This window comes from Scyliorhinus torazame, chromosome 5, assembly GCF_047496885.1.
Source record: "Scyliorhinus torazame isolate Kashiwa2021f chromosome 5, sScyTor2.1, whole genome shotgun sequence".
In the NCBI taxonomy this organism is placed as follows: domain Eukaryota; kingdom Metazoa; phylum Chordata; class Chondrichthyes; order Carcharhiniformes; family Scyliorhinidae; genus Scyliorhinus; species Scyliorhinus torazame.
The window spans coordinates 144501152-144512542 of NC_092711.1; the positions used below are offsets into that span (position 1 = coordinate 144501152).

Sequence of the window (11391 nt, forward strand, 5' to 3'; positions counted from 1 at the left end):
GAGCAGTTTTTTTCACCTCTTTTTCATCGAGTCGCAGACTTGTGACAATGCTTATTATACACTATCCAAGCAGTCAGGGTAACTCTGCCGATTACAATGTGCATGTCAATTTCCTTTGTGTCGGTCCCTCCATCTCCCGTCCCTCCCCTCCGCCCCCTTCACTTGTCGTTTCTGGGTCCTTTCCTGGCCCTTCACTGTACAATGGGAGTTATCTGTTATTTACAAGTGGACGGTGCCCTCCCTTCCCCCCCCCCCCCCCCCCCAATTGATGGGCCTCCCCCCTTCCACCCCGCGCACTCCCTGTCCTGTTTTAAACCTTCCCTTGGGGGTTCCTCTTCTTGTTTTTTGTTCTGGGCTCCCTGGTCTCTGTGTCAGTTGGTTTCTGTTTCTTCCTCCTTGTCCCAGTAGCCCCCTTCCCCCCGTCCCGTTTTCCTGCCTGCTCCCTGTGATCCCGTTGGCTCCCGTACGCCCACCTCCCTCCCCAGTGTTCCATTGGCCGCTGGCTTCAAACAGGTCCTGGAACAAGTTGGTGAATGGCCTCCACACTTTGTGGGAACCATCCTCTGATCCTCGGACGGTGAACTTGATCTTCTCCAGGTGGAGAAATTCCGATAGGTCTGCCAGCCAGTCTGAGCTGTGTGTGGCGCTGCTGATCGCCAGCCGAGCAGGATTCTCCAGCGGCCGATTAGAGAAGCAAAGGCAAGGGCGTCCACCCTTTTCCCCATGAATAGTTCTGGCTGGTCTGATACCCCGAAGACTGCCATTTGTGGGCACGGCTCCACCCTCATAACCATGGACATTGTCTCTAAATAGGCTGTCCAGAATTCAACTGTAAATATGCTGTCCAGAATTCAACTGTAAAAATGCTGTCCAGAATTCGACAATTCTGGGACATACCCAGAACAGGTGGGCATGGTTTGCCGGGCCCCCCTGGCACCATTCACATTTGTCCTCCATCTCCGGGAAGAACCTGCTCATTTGGGTTCTTGTCGGGTGTGCTCTGTGCACAACATTCAGCTGCATGAAGCTTAGCCTTGCGTAGGAGAAGGTGGAGTTGGTCCCGTTCAGTGCTTCGCTCCAGAGTCCCCACCCTATTTCCGTCCCTCGCTCTTCCTCCCATTTTTCCTGGGTTTCGTCAAGTAAGGAGCGCATCCTTATTAAGAGTTGTCCGTACAGGTCCCCACAGTTTCCCTTCCCCAGACTGTCTGCGTCCAGTAACTCCTCTTGCATTGTGCTTCTCAGGGTTTCTGGGTATGCTGGTGTCTCCTTGCGGAGAAAGTTTTTGACCTGGAGCTCATCCCTGTTTGGTAGGTTCAGTCTCTCCATCAGCTCCTCTAAGGTCGCTAGTCTATTTCCCGTGTAAAAGTCCTTTACCATCAGTGTTCCCCCGTCTTGTCTCTACCTCTTGAAGGTGGTGTTGAGAATGGCTGGTGCAAACCTATGGTTGCCGCAGATGGGGGCCATAAAGGACACATCGGTCATACTGAAATGCTGCCACATCTGGTTCCAGGTTCTCAGGGTAGCTGCCACCACTGGACTGGTGCTGGCGGGGATGGGAGTGTTGCTGTGGCGAGGGCCAGGAGGGTCATTCCTGTACATGAGGACTCGTCCATCATCACCCATTCCATGTCTGGTTCCTTTACCCATCTCCTCACTCTTTCGGCCGTGGCTGCCCAGTGATAGTATTGCAAGTTCGGGAGGGCCAGCCCTCCCATGTTTCTTCTCCATTGTAGTACTGTTCTAGGGATTTTTGAATTCTTGCCCCTCCGCACAAACGATGTTAGGTTAGGCGGGTTGACAATGATCAATGCACCGGATTATGGGAATAGGATGGGGAGTCTGCCTCTGTGAGTGCTTTTTCTGAGGGTCAGTGCAGACTTGAAGAAGCGAATGGCCTCCTTCTGCACTATAGAGATTCTATGTCATCTATGTTATTTTAATTCGACTATGCAGTTAGTCTGTTTTGTAATATTTTGGGGTATGCGCCCTGCATTGTTATTCGTCTGTTTCTATATAATCTTACCCTCTTACTCCACTCACTATGTTAACCTGTTAACTGATCTGGCATTTCATCTCGAGGCTCTGGTCGCTCAAATATCCTGCTCTGAATTAATTCTGCAATGTATTGCTTGTATTTATGCGGCAGTATCAGTTGTTCTACACTGTACCCATTTTCCAGCAATATTTCTGTTATTCTGTTGCATTCATTATTTTAAAAATGGTAAAAAAACATGACAAAGGAAATATTAAAAATCTGTCCAACTCATCCTTGAATATATTCAGTGACCCAAAGACTCCACTGATCCCTGTGGAAGAGAATGCCATAGACTAATAGCCTTTTGAGGGAAGAGATGACTGGAAATATATAAAGCCGATCATAGAATTTACAGTGCAGAAGGAGGCCATTCGGCCCATCGAGTCTGTACCGGCTCTTGGGAAGAGCACCCCACCCAAGGTCAACACCTCCACCCTATCCCCATAACCCATTAACCCCACCCAACACTAAGGGCAATTTTGGACACAAAGGGCCATTTATCATGGCCAATCCACCTAACCTGCACATCTTTGGACGGTGGGAGGAAACCGGAGCACCCGGAGGAAACCCACGCACACACGGGGAGGATGTGCAGACTCCGCACAGACAGTGACCCAAGCCGGAATCGAACCTGGGACCCTGGAGCTGTGAAGCAATTGTGCTATCCACAATGCTACCGTGCTGCCCACTTTTTTTTAAGAAATAAGAACAAATAGCGACAGTACAATATTATACAACCAGAAATAATAGGAAATGTTATTACAGACCATAAATAATATATCTAATTTAAAACTACTAGACATATCTCTAACCGATATTAATTTACTGTCCCATTAAATGTCAGCCATCTCCTGGAGAAACCAGCCCTTTAATTGTGATAAAAGAAAATTACTGTGGATGCTGGAATCTGAAACGAAAGAGAAAATGCTGGAAAATCTCAGCAGGTCTGGCAGCATCTGTAGGGAGAGAAAAGAGCTGACGTTTCGAGTTCGATGACTCTTTGTCAAAGCTTTGTCAAAGAGTCATCAGACTTGAAACGTCAGCTCTTTTCTCACCCTACAGATGCTGCCAAACCTGCTGAGATTTTCCAGCATTTTATCTTCCTTTAATTGTGAACATCAGGAAAGAGACCATCCTTTTATTTATTTATTTTTTAAATGCATTTTATTCAAACTTGTATCAAAGTAGGTTACAGCAAATAAACACCCCGGGAAATATTCTTCCCAACAATCAACTATACCGTTTGTACAGATCCCCCCCCCCCCCCCCTCCCGGTGACGAACAGCTCCCTCTCTCCCCCCCGCAAACCACGGCGACGAACAGCTCCTCAAACATGGTCACAAACATCCCCCACCTTTTCTCAAACTCCCCTGCTGCAACCTTAACTCAGACTTTCTCTTCTCTAACCGCAGGAAGTCGTGCAGGTCACCCAACCTCGCTGCTACCCCCGGTGGCGAGAGACCATCCTTTTAGCCAGACAAATAAATGTGTCAAGCTGAGGGAGCAAAGGTTGTCAATGTCTTTGAGAGAGAGAGACCTGGGCCAAGCTTTGCAGAGTCTGCACTCTCCCTGGATTCACTTCCTTTCCCTTCAGTTGCTGCAAGTGACCAATTGAAGGTGAGAATGAGAAAAGAAATGGAAAGGGGGAGGAAAGTGTTTTACTCCCAGATGTTGGAGAGAGGAGTTTTTTTCCTTCACTTCCGCTGTGACATCACAATGGGGCACTGCCCGAATCAGCCAATAGGAATTACTCTTCCGCGCTGTCGTCTCCGGGTTCCAGTGCGCAGGCCCGGCGCTCCCCGCCCCCACCCGTTGTTTCGCCCGCCTCTTGAACAAGGGGGATAATAAACCGGCAACAGAACTTCCTCGAGACAAGGTTTCCAGGCAACCGGCTGACGGCCAGAGCGAGAAGCCAATCGGTGATCTCCCCCTGCCCACGACAGCGCATGTCCAAGGGAGAGGGGAGGCTGCGCATGTGCAAAGGGTAGCCCGCCTTCTGACCTTTTACCTGAGGTATTAACCAATGGCAAGAGTTGGAGGACCAGAAGGATGGTCCTCCTGCTCATCAGCTCGGGCTTTGTGTGACTGCTCGATTGAACTTCACAAGGATACAAACCTCCTCCCGTCTCCAACATCTGTGAGTAAAACATTTTCTTTTCTCCCCCTTTCCATTTCGTTTCTCATTCTGACCTTCAATTGGTCACTTGCAGCAACTGAAGGGAAAGGAAGTGAATCCAGGGAGGGTGCAGACTCTGCAAAGCTTGGCCCAGGTCTCTGTCTCTCTCTCCATTAAAGACATTGACATCCTTTGCTTCCTCAGCTTGACACATTTATTTGTCGAGATCTTCTCAGAAGCCCAAATACGACATTCATAAACCCTGCCGCTGCCCAGCTTGTAATATAATTAGGAGCCAATTTAGCTCAGCTGGTTAGTGATGCAGAGCGAGGTCAGACTGGTCCTCCCTCATGATTGTCAGAAGGAGGGCAGCACGGTGGTGCAGTGGTTAATGCTGCTGCCTCACGGCGCCGAGGTCCCAGGTTTCATCGTGGCTCTGGGTCACTGTCCGTGTGGAGTTTGCACATTCTCCCTGTGTTTGTGTGGGTTTCACCCCCACAACCCAAAGATATGCAGGGGAGGTGGATTGTCCAAGCTAAATTGTCCCTAAATTAGAAAAAATGAAATAGGTACTCAAAATTTAAAAAAGAAATTGATTGTTGGAAGGATGCCCTCCAGCTTTCTCACCAAAACTTGAGACAACAGTTTCAAGTCAACAGATTGACTGATAAGAGACACGCTCCCTCGATCCTTGTCCGCTTCAGAATTAAACAGACATAAGCCTCAGAAAGAGTCAATGGCAGCATACTTGAGTCAAAGTGATAATACATACCCACAAATAGTTCCAACAGTAAACCTCAAATCCCATGTAAACCCCACACCCACAGCCATGTGGTCCCAGCGCTTTACCTGGCTGAAGCTCCTTCATGGTCTTTGACATCGCTTCCCTAGAAAGGGTAGCATTAAGAGCCTCACACTGGCTTTCTGAGGCCTCCGGAAGATTCAAGGAAAATAAATAATGCTCCACACTGCCAATACATCACCAGACTGCTCAGACTTGTATAATCCTGCATAGAATTCCCGAAATTCCTTTTTATTTCCTCCGTCTTCGTGACCCTTTTCCCTTTGCCAAGCCACACAGAGAAATTCGCTCCAAAGTTGGCCTTTGTATTCGCTCGGGTTACTCCCAAACTCGTACAACTTATGCCTCGCAAACTTTCAACTTTTCTCAACCTGCTGAGTAAATAGGGAGTCTTGCTGCGTTAACCTCCCTCAGCAATAGCTTACTCGGGCCTCCTTATAATTCTCCTCGGCCTTCACCAAACAAACCTCCAGACGGCGCTGGTTCTCCAACACCTGCACCTCTTATTTGCAGTGTAAGAAGTATTTATCCCCACCCACCCCCCCCCGCCCCCGCCCCCGATGAGTGAAAACATCGCTCAGTGTCTTATTAACCCATGTCCATAAAGTCCTCAGTTCGGCACCAGCCCTTCTCTCTTGGCGAAGTCCATCGCATCCTCGGGCTCCTCAAAGCAATGGTGCCGTCCCTCGTGTGTGATCCACAGGTGAGCCGGATACAGCAGCCCAAACTTCACCTGCTTCTTAAACAGAATCTCTTTGACTTGCCTGTAGCCTGCTCTTCTTCTGGCCACCTCCACGCTCAGGTCCTGGTAGATGCGCATGACACTGTTATTCCAATGGCAGCTCCGCGTGCGCTTAGCCCACTGTAGCACCCGCTCCTTGTCCAGGAACCTGTGAAACCGGGCCACCATCACTCGGGGGAGGGGGGGGCACCTCTCGCGGCTGCCTCGCCAGCGCCCTGTGCGCCCTGTCCACCTCCACCGGGCGCGGGAAGACATCATCTCCCAACAGCTTCTGGAACATGCCCGCCACCGTCTCCCTCAGCCCCCTCCGGGAGACCAACGATTCTCAAACTCTGCTGATGGGACCTATTTTCCAGGACCTCTTCCTTCTCCAGAAGCCTTTTTTGTTGGTCCTTCAGCCTCTCCATCTCCGCTTCCACCACCGTTTTGGTTATCCTCCTGCTCCTCCAGCGCCTTTTCCAACTTCTGGATCATACGATCCTGGGCATCCAGCCTATGCTCAAGCCCTCAATGTCCTTCTGAATCAGGTCTAAACTGTTGCACTGCAAAACAGTAAAGCACTCTTGAATGACCTTCAACAGATGCTCCGTTGTTGGCTGGGCTGTCTGCACCGCGGTCCGGACGTCGGCCATATTGTCCTCAGCAGCAGCTTGTACACTGCCCTTGTTTGCCCACTTCTTCAACTGTTTGCGATTCTTTCTGCTTCTTAATTCCATACACCTGTGTCTGGAGTCAGTGCCTGAGTGCCTATGCCTTCCGAAACAGCACTCAAAAGTACAAAAAAGTCAGGGAAAAAGTCCGACTGGATTGAGAGCCACCAAGTGTGCGACTTACTCCTCCTTAGCCGCCACCGGAACCTCCACCTACCCTTTTTGAACACTAAGGGCAATTTATCGTGGTCAATCCACCTAACCTGCACATCTTTTCACTGTGGGAGGAAACTGGAGCACCCGTACGAAACCTACGCTGACGCGGGGAGAACGTGCAGATTTCCACAGACAGTGACCGAAGCCGGAATCGAACCTGGGACCCTGGAGATGTGAAACAACGGTGCTAACCACTGGGCTACCAGGCTGCCCATCTAGAATGCCTGAAAGACGTGCGTTTGGTGAATTGAACATTCTGAATTCTCCTTCTGTGTACCCTAACAGGCGCCGAATGTGGTGACTAGGGGAGTTTCACAGTAACTTCATTGCAGTGTTTTTTTAAAAATATAGATTACCCAATTCATCTTTTAAAATTAAGGGGCAATTTAGCGTGTTCAATCCACCTACCCTGCACAACTGTGGGTTGTGTGGACAAAACCCAGGCAAACACAGAGAGAATGTGCAAACTCCACACGGACAGTGACCCAGATCCGGGATCTAACCTGGGACCTCGGTGCCGTGAGGCGGCAGAGCTAACCACTGCATCACCGTACCGCCCCATTGCAGTGTTAATGTAAGCCGACTTGTGACAATAAAAAAATTATTTTAAAATTTTAGGGTACCCAATTCATTTTTTTCCCCAATTAAGGGGCAATTTTGCGTGGCCAATCCACCTAGTTTGCACATCTTTTTGGTTGTGGGGACAAAACCATCACCAACACGGGGAGAATGTGCAAACTCCACACAGTGTCCCAGAGCCGGAATCGAACCTGGGACCTCGGTGCTGTGAGGCCGCAGTGCTAACCCACTGCGCCACTGTGCTGCCCCCGATTATTATTAAGAGGGAGTAGCCTCTCCAACTCTACTTTACCTTTCCATTTCTTTTCTCATTCTGAGGGGACTTTGGTGACTTGCAGCAACTGAAGCGAAAGGAAGTTTGTATGTTGCACACATTTTGAGTTTGGTATTATAGACATATTCCTGTCTGGCAGCCTGCATGGAGATTTTCAGGCCTCTGTCCAGGACAGGAAGCAGTGAGCATGGATCTGTGAATCAGCCTGAAGCAGCACCTTTCGAGATTTGGGAGGATTAGAGAAGATAAATATTACATACTGTAGAGTGAGAATGGAGGGAGAGTGTGTTGGGTGGAAATTTACAGCTTTTGGAGAATGAGAAAGGAAAGAATGTTTTATAGAAACTAGAATTGTCTGTTCTCAACTTGCATCTTACAGGATATTAGATGAAGATTTGCAGAAAAAAACAAACATCACTTCAGGATTTGGAAGAGTCACTTGGTTTATCGGGACCTGAATACGGTACACGTGACAATAAACAAATCCAATCCAATCCGGAGAACCATCACAGCAAAAGACACCTCTGGGGTTAAGGGTTGCCAGTCAGGCAAAGGAACACAATGGCAGTAAACACAGGAATGAAGAATCACATTGGGCTGGTTCCAGGAGAATTGAGTGACAATTTCTGCAACGTAACCATGGAGTGTGATTATTGATCGTGTTAAAGTAAAAGTAAGAAGTCTCACAACACCACGTTAAAAGTCCAACAGGTTTGTTTCGAATCACTAACTTTCAGAGCACAGCTCCTTCCTCAGGTGAATGAAGAGGTGGGTTTCAGAAACATATACATCGACAAAGTCAATGATGCAAGACGATACTGTTGAATGAGAGTCTTTGCAGGTAATTAAGTCTTTACAGGTCCAGACAGAGCAACTGGAGAGAGGGATAATCACAGGTTAAAGAGGTGTGAATTGTCTCAAGCCAGGAGAGTCGATAGGATTTTGCAACCCAACAATGCAGAATCGCCAAGCAGAAACTTATAGCTAGGTTCCGCACACATGAGTACAGCCTCAACCAAGACCTTGGATTCATGTCGCATTACATTCACCCCCCACCATCTGGCCTGGGCTTGCGAAATCCTACCAACTGTCCTGGCTTGAGACAATTCACACCTCTTTAACCTGCTCCATCTGGACCTGTAAAGTACATTTATTATTATTTCTAGTCTTTTAATATTGTACTGCAACCATGTTATATATTTTCAGTAATCTCTTATCTCAGAGGGTTGTTAATCTCCGGAATTTGTTTCCCCCAGGGTCCAGTGGAGTCTGGGAGTCATTGAATATATTCAAGAATAAGCTAGACAGAATTATTTGTTTTATTATACGTGCCCAGTCTTTTTTTCAATTAAGGGTCCCTCTCCCTTGGACATGTGCAGTTCCAGACCACCCACCCATCTGGGATAAAGCAGTTTCTCCAGCATGGGAGGATTGTGGGAGCTGCGTCCGCCATTACTTGTCTGGAGCAGTCTCCAACCTCCTGAGACTCGGATGAAAAGTGAGGGGGTGGACATTGACACCAACCTGACACAACGTATATGTGGGTAGTCACTGGATTTGATTGTGACCCCCGCCCCCCCCCCCCCCCCCCCCCCACCCCTCCCTCCCTCCCTCGCCAAAACATAATTTTTTCATTTAAGGTGCCCAATTCATGTTTTTTCCAATTAAGGGCCAATTTAGAATGGCCAATCCACCAACCCTGCACATCTTTGGGCTGTGGGGATGAGACCCACACAGACATGGAGAGACTGTGCAAACTCCAAACGCAGTGTCCTGGGGCCGGGATCGAATCTGGGTCCTTGGCGCCGTGAAGTTAGACAGAATTCTGATTGACGAGGGAGTTGAGGGGCACGGGGAACAGGTAGGAAAATGGACTGAAAGTTAAGATGAGGAGCGAATTCTTCACTCCAGGATGTGGTGAAGCTTTGGAATTCTCTGCTCCAGAGGACTGTGGAGCCTCAAGTCATCAAGTATTTTCCAGATCGAGTTGATAGGTTTCGAGATGTTGAAGTCACTAAGGGAAATGGTGCTGAGCTAGATCGGCCATTGAGCTTATTACAGCGTTGAGCAAATTCAATGGGCCAAATGGCCAACTGCAGTGCCTATTTGTACTGGAAGCTCATTGGCGCATTCGCACTTGGCTGAGACCAGTCAGCTGCTCTCTTTGTGGGAAAGGATTCAGTCAGTCATTCACCCTGCAGAGGCACCAGTGGGTTCACACTGGGGAGAGGCCATTCATCTGCTCTCACTGTGGGAAGGGATTCTGTGAATCATCCACACTGCGGAGGCACCAGCGAGTTCACGCTGGGGAGAAGCCGTTCACCTGCTCTCAGTGTGAGAAGGGATTCTGTGCTTCCTCGAACTTGCTGAGACACCAACATGGTCACAATTGATTACAGGGGTTGGATTCTGTTGTTATTGTTTCTGCTCTCAATTACATCCAGGACTGCATTGTGTTCATTCTGTCAGTTGGTCAATGGGGAGGGTCGGAGGGTTTCTTTCTGCTGGACTGGCCTTCTCATGACTGATGCTCTTGAGCCTTGTGGCAAATTTCATAAGGATCACAGAGTGAAAGGGTGTTTGGAAGGTAGATGACAGATAGTTCCTGTTTCTGTTTGGAACCCCAATGCATGCAGTTCAGATGAAGATAGGCTATGGTGGTTACATGGTTCTGTCTCAGAAGGAAACTGTCAAGCTATGAGGGGCAGGTTGATTGGAAACTTACAATAAAATGTGTAATGATACACAGGCAATCGCATTTAAGGAATTATCACATATTTACATAAAATATAGATTCCTTTAAGAAACAAAAATCCAACAGGAAAAGTGACGCAACCGTGACTATCAAGAAACATTAAAGATTCCATTAGGTCAAAGGAAGAGGCTCATTGATAGATTACAGATTTATTGCTTCACTGATTTATTGGTACCTTGAAGAATCAATGCAGTATAATTCTTAAATTCAGGATACATATAGACAGAAATTGTTTCAGATAAAAATATGAGAATTGCTGTACAGCAACTTAATATGTGTCAGAATCTAACACAGTTTCAAGAAAAGTTGCATAAAAGCCCTCGTCATGAATAAAACATTGTTCTACAAATACATCTAGCAATGAAAACGTATCGCAGCCTCAGCAACAGAAACATTTACAAAATGTAACAAAGCCTTAGCAACAAGCAAGGTTAATGCAGAACGCCTTATCTTCAGAGGATTGGTACACGTGGCGGGAGCATGTAGACATTTAATTAACTTGATAGACATTAATGAATCTTAAGTAAAGACCAATGCCTGGACAACAAATCATGCTCCAAGTGACAGAGTTTTCTGATTAAATCAGGAAGCCTCAGCTGAGAATTTGAAACCAATAAGGGGTTAGACCATTGATAAGAATTTCTTTAAGAATAGTTTCATGACTAAAGTTTGTTCTATATTCATGCTTTAAGAAATTCTGAACCATCTATTGATTTCCTAATATTTTCTTATTTCATAGAATTTCATTTCATAGAATTTACAGTGCAGAAGGAGTCCATTCGGCCCATCGAGTCTGCACCGGCTCTTGGAAAGAGCACCCTACCCAAGGTCAACACCTTCACCCTATCCCCATAATCCAGTAACCCCACCCAACACTCAGGGCAATTTTGGACACTAAGGGCAATTTATCCTGGCCAATCCACCGAACCTGCACATCTTTGGACTGTGGGAGGAAACCGGAGCACCCGAAGGAAACCCACGCAGACACTGGGAGGATGTGCAGACTCCGCACAGACAGTGACCCAAGCCGGAATCGAACCTGGGACCCTGGAGCGGTGAAGCAATTGTGCTATCCACAATGCTACCGTGTTTCGCCAATGTTTTTGTTTAACTCTCTTTGTTATGTTTTGATGTATTATTTGATCTGAATTTTGAATTATTTTTATGTAAGAGAATTGAGGTGGATAATTAGCAATAAAGTTGTATTTTTGGACACCTCCAA

General features: G+C 47.5%; 1 long non-coding RNA gene across 1 annotated transcript; it reads left to right on the forward strand.

Annotated features, from left to right (window-relative positions):
• Positions 1–4047: 4047 nt before the first annotated feature.
• Positions 4048–11391, forward strand: LOC140419981 (uncharacterized). Its single transcript, XR_011946121.1, has 3 exons — positions 4048–4172; positions 7794–8125; positions 10909–11391. It is a non-coding gene; the product is annotated as an uncharacterized lncRNA (long non-coding RNA).